The sequence below is a fragment of the Temnothorax curvispinosus genome, unplaced genomic scaffold, assembly GCF_003070985.1.
Source record: "Temnothorax curvispinosus isolate PA1 unplaced genomic scaffold, ASM307098v1 QBEX01015201.1, whole genome shotgun sequence".
NCBI lineage: Eukaryota > Metazoa > Arthropoda > Insecta > Hymenoptera > Formicidae > Temnothorax > Temnothorax curvispinosus.
This window is the reverse complement of record NW_020224981.1, coordinates 73765-84171: the sequence shown is the minus strand read 5'-3', so window position 1 is coordinate 84171 and position 10407 is coordinate 73765. Positions and strand designations below refer to the sequence as shown.

At 44.7% G+C, this 10407-nt stretch overlaps 2 long non-coding RNA genes across 2 annotated transcripts; both read right to left on the bottom strand.

The window, feature by feature from the left end:
* Positions 1–4707: 4707 nt before the first annotated feature.
* Positions 4708–6572, bottom strand: LOC112465440. Its single transcript, XR_003042018.1, has 2 exons — positions 6270–6572; positions 4708–5567 (listed from the first exon to the last, which is right to left on the bottom strand). It is a non-coding gene; the product is annotated as an uncharacterized LOC112465440 (long non-coding RNA).
* A 60-nt stretch (positions 6573–6632) lies between these two features.
* Positions 6633–7926, bottom strand: LOC112465439. The gene is made up of 3 exons (XR_003042017.1): positions 7835–7926; positions 7632–7677; positions 6633–6737 (listed from the first exon to the last, which is right to left on the bottom strand). It is a non-coding gene; the product is annotated as an uncharacterized LOC112465439 (long non-coding RNA).
* Between the last annotated feature and the right edge of the window lie 2481 nt (positions 7927–10407).

The window sequence follows — 10407 nt, the reverse complement described above, 5'->3', positions numbered from 1 at the left end:
GCTAGTATGCATGTACATATGTACATGAGCAACGATTGTATAGATCGCGACCGCGATGTATATGTGTTAGGGGTCCACCACCGAATAATAAATTATAGCCAGACTGTGCTGCGGATGTATTTGAATTTTCGGGCGTGGGAAAACAGCGCGATCAACGACCTGTTTGCCTTCAACAAAATATTGGAAAGCAGTTCAAGATATCGATGTAGCGCGGAAGTAGCGAAATATTTATAATATCCGTCCAATTTGATAAAGAAAACTTAGATCTTCTATTTGTTGAGCGTTGAGCCAAATAAAATTTTGATTAAGAATATGAAGCAATTTTTAAATAGCGACGAGCGAAGCAAGAACTTTGAATATATTTTATGTAAATTCGCATATAACCCAAGAATTGGAAGACACGATTATTTGTGCAGTTAGATACAGTTAAGAAAAGGTACAATTTATTTACTTAAACTTTACATTTTTTGCGGATACCTGATTAGCTTGATTTAATTCCGGATTTGTGCACAAAAGAGAATATAATGTGCAAAGAATGTAATTGAAAATTTGCCTGACAATGAGAGGCAAAGGTGCGACGTAACGCCGCGTAACGAACCCGAAAACAGCGCGGCGGATAGAACGGGCACCAGGTGGACCTTAATTAGCCGCGTTTTCCGATCAAAGTCGAGGTCTCGCAGACGCCTGCATTTAATATTAATCCCCGAGCGGCGGGAAGGAGTGGCGAACACGGCGCGATAGTGCGTGGTTGGGAGGTTGTTGGGCCGGGATGTAGCGATTCTCGAAGAGAGAGAGCGCGCCCGCAGCGTTGGCGCCCACGGAACGTTCGCCAATTCCGATCCGGCAGGCGCAACGTGCGCCTAATTGGTCAGATTTGTAATCGGGTACAGAGAGCGTCAGGTCGATTCGGGTTTGGCACGGCGAGTGTTCGCCAGTTGGGAGTTGGGTGATGAACGTGTGTGCGACAGGGGTGAAACAGGAGAGAGAAAGAGAGAACGTTGAAGAGAGAGCGAGGATGGATGGTTGGATTAAAAGAGAGAGAGAGAGAGAGAGAGAGGGGGGGGGAGAGAGAGAGACAGGACGTCGAGAATTGGAGGGGGCGGGGAGGCGCGAGGTACAGGGAGAGAAATTGCGTGGAAGAGAGATGGGGCGAAACAGGAACAAGAGAGAGAAGGACAGAGACGGGAGAGGGATGATCGCACACGCGGCACAGATGTGTTTGAAACATCGTGCCGCTCTAGCCATGCCTAGCCTAAATTTATATCCACATCCTCTCCATCCTCTGCGCGACCTTTCCTTCCTCCTCTCCGGTCTCTCTCTCTCTCTCTCTCTCTCTCTCTCTCTCTCTCGTTCATTTCGCGCCACCATCGTGCGTCTCGTAATCCGCGCTAATTTAATTGCTCGTCGTCATCGATGGCCATTAACCGGGATAGAATTGTCGGCAGTATCACTGCCGGTACAAGGGCCGCCGGCTGCTGTGCGCACACTGTATAGAAGAGGTAACGATGACATTATGGAGTTCTAAACTGTCGTCGAAGCATCGTCGCGTGCAAGGAGGTCGGGTTTTCCGTTTCTTTCAGAACCGCTCATGCGCTCTTTCCTCTTCTGTTTTCCTGCTTCGTGGGGTGAACATGTATTTCTTTCACTTTAAGTATCAGGGAAGAAAGCGCGCTTTGAAAGAGAGCAGAGGTCTAAAGACCAGACAATATATAAAGTTGTAAAAGATTAATATCAATAATGTTATATCTTTTATCCGCACTTTTTTTATATCGTCTATAAAAGTTAGATTCTATCAAAAATGCTTAAAAAATTTCTTCAAAAGAATTTATCTGATAAAGTCTTCTTTTTCTTACTCGGAATATATGACATTTTGAAAAGCGCGATATCGATGCACATATTGCTTCCGGTATCATCGACGCCTGATTATTACCTGCCGCGTAACGTCAGCCGATTGTTACGCGCACGGCCATCAACGTCCAATAAATTTATGGGCCCGTGGATGTAGCCCAGCCGCCTACGTTGAAGACCCTTCACACGAAATGTAATTGGCCAACCGGCCGAATGAGCGTCGAACATGTCGTTAATGTAACCACTGCTAAGCGTCGTAATAATCGACCGGATTCGAGGTGATTGGAAACATCGAGAAGAGCCATCACTTTCGTATATGTCAGGATGATCTCACAAATATGTACATAAATATACCTACCTAATTTTGTTTGTTTTTTAATGGCATACCATGAAGTCTATAAATTAGTTGCGCTAATCACATGATGGGATACTTGCGTGAGATATCGTTTATATTAAAACTTTTGATTGATAAAAAAATGAATATACCTAGTATTTTAATACATGCATATATTTATTAAATAGAGAGATAAAATATTCTTTTTAATATAAAATACGATTTCTCTTTCTCTCTGTATCTCCATCTCTCTCTTTACGCATAGAATCATGAAAATTTTTATTGAAAACGAATAGGGTTTTCAAGCTTTTAGATAAAAATCCGCCGTATCTGTATGCGCGTAGTCATAAAACATGAAAAATAGGGCACTGTGTGTAAACCGAGATGGAATATTTAATCGAATATTACGCGAGCGAGAGAGGGATTCTGGAAGGGGTGAGGATCGTTTTTTTGTTGCGCGGCGAGCGGACGCGCAAATGCGATCGAGGGTAACGTGCGCTGGGCGTGAATCGCAAAAGAACCCTGGATCGCGTCGCGGCCCGCGGATGAAAAGCGATATCGACGAGTATCCGTTCGCGCAAGAGCATCTCACTCGCCATTCTACTGAAGACGAATGCGCTTCACCATAATTAATCAAAGCGTGGCTCTGGAGGATCCAATTAGTGGCGAGCAGCGCGCTCCATTCGGAGACTGCCTCGAGAGAGCTGCCGCCGCGCCGCGGCCAACGAGGATAGGGAATAATAGGGGATAGAGGACGCATTAAAGTTCAACCGAAAGGCACTAGTCGCGCGAATACGGGCCGTTGACCTTAAGCGAGATTCGTAGTTGTCGATTCGCGCAGCATCATTACCACGAGCTCGTTTATTAGTAACGACTATGCCCGTCTTGATCACCAGAACGTAATAATGATCGTCAAGAAGCATTACGCTATTCGATCTTCGACGGAAACAAAATATTAAAATTTAATTCATTGCATTCATTGATGAACGTGGCCATTTGTTTTATGATCATTCGGGCGCAATAATGTCGGAGAAATTTTGTTTCTTGTTTCTGATATATACTTAAATTAATTAGCCTGCCAATAATACCTGCTTTGATATAATAACGATGTTCTCTTTTAACTCGAAATGCAAGGAAATATAATAATAATATAGAGACGTATGTACATTCCCTCAAATAGGACGAAATTAAAAGGCTATTACAAGGTAGGATTGTGTTGACGATGATGCTTCTTCTCGACCCAGATTGTTTTATCTCAATGAGAGCTATTATGCACGTAAATCCTTTTGCTGAAAGGCTGACACGTAGTCTTATTGTTGATGGTGATGCATAAGAATATCTGAGTCATTAAAACATAAAGCAATGTGATCATTATATAAAAAGGCAACAATTTCCCTTGCATGGATAACAATCTCATAATGAAGATAACTGGATAAGAGTGAGAAATAAATTTTATATTACGCGTAAAAAAATACGTTACGCGGCGGTAATTATGCATTATTGATGATGATGGGCAAAAGGGTGACGAAATACACATATTCTTGTGATATCAATGTTAAGCGACAAATCGAGTCGTTTGCTTTCATGCGACACGCGAATAGAATGTAATTACCGTGATATTACTTGCACGGCTATTACGTTGAAGTCACGCAATGGAGAAAACTTATTGTGTGTGTACGTGTCTCTTAACGCTTATCCTGGCACGTTGTGCCACACATTAAAAGTTACTGCTCATTACGTACCTCCTTAATTAGACCAATCCCATTTATTTCCCCGTGTCCCGAATAGAAGCGATTCTTTTTTTATCCGCTATATCAACATAATAATATAAAGTTAGGTACGAAATTATAAAATTGCTGCGCGGAGATTGCATGATATCTGGAGAAACACATTCCGGCAAATGTCGGACATTTACGCTATTATACGCTGACTAAAGGTTAAAGATCAAATATTTTACGTAATGTATGTCATTATGCAAAGAATAAAAATGTCACCGAACGTCCATCTGCTGCTCCATCTCATAATACGTGAAATTAAACTGGATGGACGTATAGAGAAAAAATGCGAGTGCGTGAATTATAGCTTTAAACATTTGAATAAATACTGCTGTTCAATAGAACGGTCGCTGAAGATTAATGAAAAACTTTTATACGTCGCCTTTCTCGATCGCGAGCATTACGTTGCATGGAAAATATACATCTAAATACGATATTTATGCCGATGGCGCAATATCGTAATAGAGCGAGTGGCGCGAGTAAATTCATACGTTCGGCAATATCTCTCTCGGTGAGTCCGCCGGGCGTTTACGGTTTTAATTTCGGCCCGGTTATGCAAGATCATCGCGGATACATAAATCGATGGATACAGAATCGCCGCTAAATCGGTAGCGGCGGCCACGTTCAATTTTTTCCCCGTGTGCGCGCGCGCATTAGAGATATATTTCGCTGGCAAAGAGAATTACGGCACTCGCCAACCCGGGGGGAAGGGGGGGGGCGTAATAATGAAAAACAAAGATCAATACATCATTATTCTATCAATATGACTTATTTATTGTGGATCATTGAATCGAACGGGGTGGTCCAGGCAATAAAGGAAGAGAGAAAAGTGTGCGTGGGATGGATCACAGCGCTATTTTTTTTCACCAGGTGTAATTTTGCAGTTTTTCATCACTTTTGCTCCGCTCGTGCTCGAGGCATCCGGGATAATACCCGGAATTACACGGATTCTGCGCTACGTGTTTGTAATGGGCTAAATGTGTCGTGCCGGTGGGGAGTGCCTTACTCCGACGCTTCCGATCCTCGGAAGTGAGCGCGGGGGGTTAAGTAAACGGGAGATGAGGTGGGCAAATGTTCATACGTGGAAGCGGAATTGAAATATCAGGCCGCGCGATTCGCTCGTAAATGGAACGTTCGCCGATTTTCCGGATTGCGATGGAAGAAACGGGAGGCGAGCGGCGGGCACGCGAAGAGAAAACGCTATGCCGTCGAGAAGGAAGTCGTTTCGCCTAGACGACACGGCGGCTAGTTCGAATGGCCGGATGCGAGGCGACGATATCGTTCGCTGTTTCCAAGAGATATCCCTGCGCTTGGTGGTGAAGGGTAGCGAAGAGGATGCCTCGTGCGTTGTAACGCTGTAACGCTTTCTCTTGCGGATTTATTCGGCGATATACCGGGCAACTTCTTGACTCCGCCTCATGCGATGTCCCGATTTTGGCTTCTTTGGTCTTCCGATGACGGTCTGACGAGGATCGAAGGATAGAAAGGGCCAGACGCGAGTTGATTTCCTTATCGACGACGATCGATGTTTACGGCCGAGATATGCGCGGATGATCGGCGAACGAATTTTGTTCGGTTTGCTCGTGAACACCGTGAGTATTACCACCAGCCTGGAAATTTAATTCATACCATGAATAAGCCTGAAATGTATGTTAATGCCTGACTGCGCGTGGCGGTGCGATAATAAAAAAAAAGAATGGGAATTACATGGTGATAAATTTCCGAAAAAGAAAGTTAATTTATGTGGCTTATCCTCTCTTGGCAGTCCTGTCCGAGGTAAAGGATGATTTAATAACTGTATAAGTTAAAACGAGTTGCGAGGATTACCGATATTAATGGATTTAAGCAACTCGATCTCGATATAAATGTCATCACATACCTATATGTATGTGATGTATGAGAGATTTACAATATTTTAATAATCTAAAAATTTAGACATTTTTTCAGGATTGATACTTTTTGTTCATTAAGTATATTTACATTCTTTTTTATTTAAATTAATCAAACGAATTTTGCGCCGATCGGCGCCGATAGTTTACTGTGAGCAATGTTATTAGCCTGGAAGTTACTGTATACGATAAATAATCTTAAGATGCGTATTAATGCGTGTCGGATCGCGCATGGTTGCGCGATAATTATGAAGAAAGAAATATTAATTACACGGCGATAAATTTTTAGAAAGAAAAGTTGATTTATACGCGACTTATCCTCTCGACGTTCTCTCTGACGTTAAAGACGATTTATTTATATTGAAGCAATTGATTGATCGCAATAATAAAATTAACATTAATATACACGATAACACATCTCACCTCCACCGCCGCCGCCGTATCCGCCACCGCCACCGCCGTACCCGCCACCGCCGCCTAGTTTCCATCCTCCGCTGCCGAGTCCGCCGCCGAATCCGCTACTTCCACCACCGAATTTCCACCCGCTGCTGCCACCGTATCCTCCGCCGCCGAATCCTCCACTTCCACCACCGAACTTCCATCCGCTGCTGCCGCCCCCGCCGTATCCGCCGCCTCCGTATCCACCGCCGCCGCTGCTGAGCGTTATCACCTTGATGATCTTTCCACCACCGCCGTAACCGCCGCTGCCTCCGCCGCCGCCGAATCCACCACCGCCGAGCTTCCATCCGCCACCTCCGCCGCCATAGCCGCCGCCGCCGCCGCCGCCGTATCCACCTCCGCCCCCGAACTTCCATCCACTGCTACCGCCGCCGAATCCGCCACCGCCATATCCACCGCTGCCGAATCCGCCACCGCTGCTTATATAACCACCTGTAATTTCGAGATCATGATCGATTCCATTATTTTTCACCGTATTCGAAAATTTTGATTCCCGGTTAGGTAGTAATCACTTGCAATTTATAAGAGAGGTGGGACGTGTATGTTTGCGCGATGTACGATTTATCGACTTTCTTTGTGCAACTGGGAGCTTGGTACCAGGTGGTTGCGCGCGGTCATGTCGGTCCGCAAATTGCCACGAGGTATTTTATGATTGCAACAAGGAGACTGGTTGCATTCTGCTGATTGTGTAAGTCGTCTCAAAGGGCAGGAGACAAGTACAAATCGCTCTGGGATTAAATCTTATAAGCCCATTTAATATCGCTAAACCAACTAATTAGTAATCATATAAAAAATTAAAAGAGGAATATAATTTATGGTATCTGTCCATTCGTCTCGCTTGTAAATGCAAATAATAACAACAGTACAGCTGTTATTTCAAATGATAATTCTTGCCATGGTAGTAACGACAATAATTAATTTCCTTGGAATTTGCGATAACCTTTTGAAAAAATAATTAGTAAATATTGTTATTAAAAATTATGGGCATTATTTTACAAAAAAAGATAATGTCAGACACAGATACATCCTGACATTTTAAAGTTTTTAATTCGCAAACTTTTCTATTCGTCCTATGTTCACAATTTGTCTTACGTTTAGTTATAAATTTATTTTAGAAATGGGATAGAATAAAATAGAGATTTTCACGTTTATGAATATATATATATATATGGCACTAGCGAATTGGCACGTTTACAGTCAGTTGCAACCACTTTTCGGATTCTGCCGTACCGAGGAGGTGGTTAAAAACGCCGCGAACACTTCACACGCGGAACACCCCGCCGTAATCCCCGGCCGCCGTTTCCATAAGCCTCCCATTGTACTCACCGTATGCGGTGGCGACGAGCGCCAGCACGAGCGTGACTACGAACACCTGCAACGAGAGAACGGACAGGCTGAGAGCTTTAAAAATCGCAAGAAATTGATCTGTGCGAAAGAGTGTGTGCCACGATCGTTCGACATATGTATATTAACGTTAGAAGAGAGACGTGCGTATGTGCGTATTCGCGTTTAGATCCACTTCTACGTACCTTCATGTCGGAGGTGTTTGATGCCCATCGTCGGGCCCGTCGGCTCTTTTATAGCTCCTGCCTTTCTTCGCGGCCGGGGCCCCCGCCCTTCCGTCTTCTCTTCCCCCCGCGTGTTCTTCTTCTGGATCATGAAACCCGACTTTCGTATACCCACCACCGTCACCATCACCGTCGACTACGAAAATCCCCGTCGCCGCACCGTTCCAGACGACCGCCTCCCCACCCTCTCATGCGTCGTCGCGCGATAACGAGACGCCAGACGCTAATCTTGACACCCGACGGCCTGTCCCCCGAGATCGAGAGGCGGAGAGGCCTCTCGTCTCTCCGCGGGGACTCGCGACATTCGCGACACCCGCTCTCGGACGAAGAGGGGTGGCCGCGTGTGGTAACGCGGCGACCTCGTTGGCGGGAACGCGGCGATGATTCATCGGCCAAGATAATCGCGCGACGTTCACGGAATATTCGCCTTTTCAGAAGGAGAACGTAGCCCCAGGGCGCAACTGCACGCCGATTGCGGAATCTCTGTTCCGTATGCTCGGCGCGGTAGTAATTATCGCGCCGGCGAATCGTGCTCGCTGGACCGGAAACCCCGGGACAGACGTTCTCCCAGTCTGGAGACGCTTCTTCAGTCCGGACACGCGTGCCGGCGACTCTTTCTTGATATTAACCCATCCGGCCTCGTTCTCTGCTCTCGCCGAGTGAGCAAATCATACTTGTACAAGGTGTTTCGAAAATGGAACTGTCGGGTCAGATCGTTGTAATCTGGAGTCAAAGACTTACCTCTTATGTGAACCGAATTTTGATCGCCATGCTTACGCGTTTGAAAGTCTCCATTTATATATTAGATTTTTTTACCTATTTAACATTCCGTGGTTTTTTTGAATTTATGAGTACACGAAACTGTTGCGTAATCTATTCAAAGTAGAATATAAAACGTCAATTATATAATCTGTTTATTATTTAAGCCATTGCCTTGAAAAAAGTTGCGAATAGTCTATTGCGAAATTTGTCTATTGTCTAAAAGATTAGATCTCTTATTTGTTGATTCCAGTTTTAGGCATTAGTCGCAAAATAGAAAATTAGTTGTATAGGAAAGGAAAGCTTCACTCGAGGGAGTTGGCCAATGCGTAGACACGCCGCGGTTGCCGTGGCGCGGTGCGCGAAATTGTGCAAGTTCCATACGAGGAGATAAACATCTCCGAGGCATTTTTATCTCCAGGTGGTAATCACTTGGCAACGTGCACTCGCCAGGACACCGCCTTTATTATTATTAGAGGCTACGTAAATAAATTGCTATTCCTGTGATAATCCTTCTTAACGCAACAACCGATCGCCCCGACGATCGCCACGGTTTCGTCAGGGGAACGTGTTCCCGATGACGTCATATGTCAAATCGTAAAGCAATCAGATAGGAGCCATGGTCGAGAAATAAGATTAATGGACAATAACACTATCCGTGACGGAAAATTAATAACACCGTTTACTAAGTTAAAATCAAAAAAGCGATGAAGACAATACGCCGATGAAAAGATAGCGTTTATAATAGCCGCCTGAGATTATTCATATAAAATGATAATGATAATAACTGCGAATCGTACTTGAGATAGTCATTGCTAATTAGCTAATAAATCAAGTAGCATAGATTAATAGCAGATTAATACCCTGATATAAGTTCTCAGCATCAATATTAATATAACATCAATATTAATTCAACATCGAGCAAATATTGCGCAAGCCAGAGGAAGGTGCTTCGTCTCCATTTTTTTTCCTTTACTTTTTAGTTGTACTTCGTTCAGGAACGCATCCGCTTAATCGCGCTTCGGGAAACAATGCACGAGGCGATAATGGATCGTCGCTCAGCGGCGATCATTCTTCGTGCCGGCGAGGTAACGTCTCGCGTGCGCGATTGTAGTTCGCGCTTTACTCTCGATCGTCGCACAAAAAGCAACCGAGATACTCTGTAGAAGGCGAAGGCCTTCCTGGCCTTTCACCGTGCCGATGTCCGCGCGGACGTGCCTGACCTCTTCGCGCTCGGTTAGCTCATCAAACCGCGCGATATGATCGATATGAGTAATTTGGATGGACAATGCCGGTCATTGATGGTATCAAGAATCAAGGTCGAGCGTACTCGAGGCAGTAATTAATGAGAGCTGTCACCCCGTCGTGAAAAAGAGTATGAAGAAGCGACAGCTTTGCACACACATTGACGCGCGCGCACATAATCTCTTATTATTTAATTGGTGCAACATTAATATGCAGCGTTTGCGTAATCACGTTTGGAAGTTCGCAAGACGCAAGTGCGCTTCTGAGATAACTGGCGCGTTCTCCTTGGAATGCATCGTTTGCAAACTTAACGGAATTATTTCGATCGCTTTAGTATCTTGATGTCGGTGACTGCCTAATATCTAAAGTTCACAACTATCTCGACGATCACGTGCACGGTGTAATCGTAAAAGCGGACTACTGGCCTCCAGAAATGCGGAATCGCCAACCGACCTATCGAACCTGATCTCCGCTCTGTAGTGAAAGTTAGACCGTATTATAATCCTGAGTAGTTTTAGCATGAGTTATGA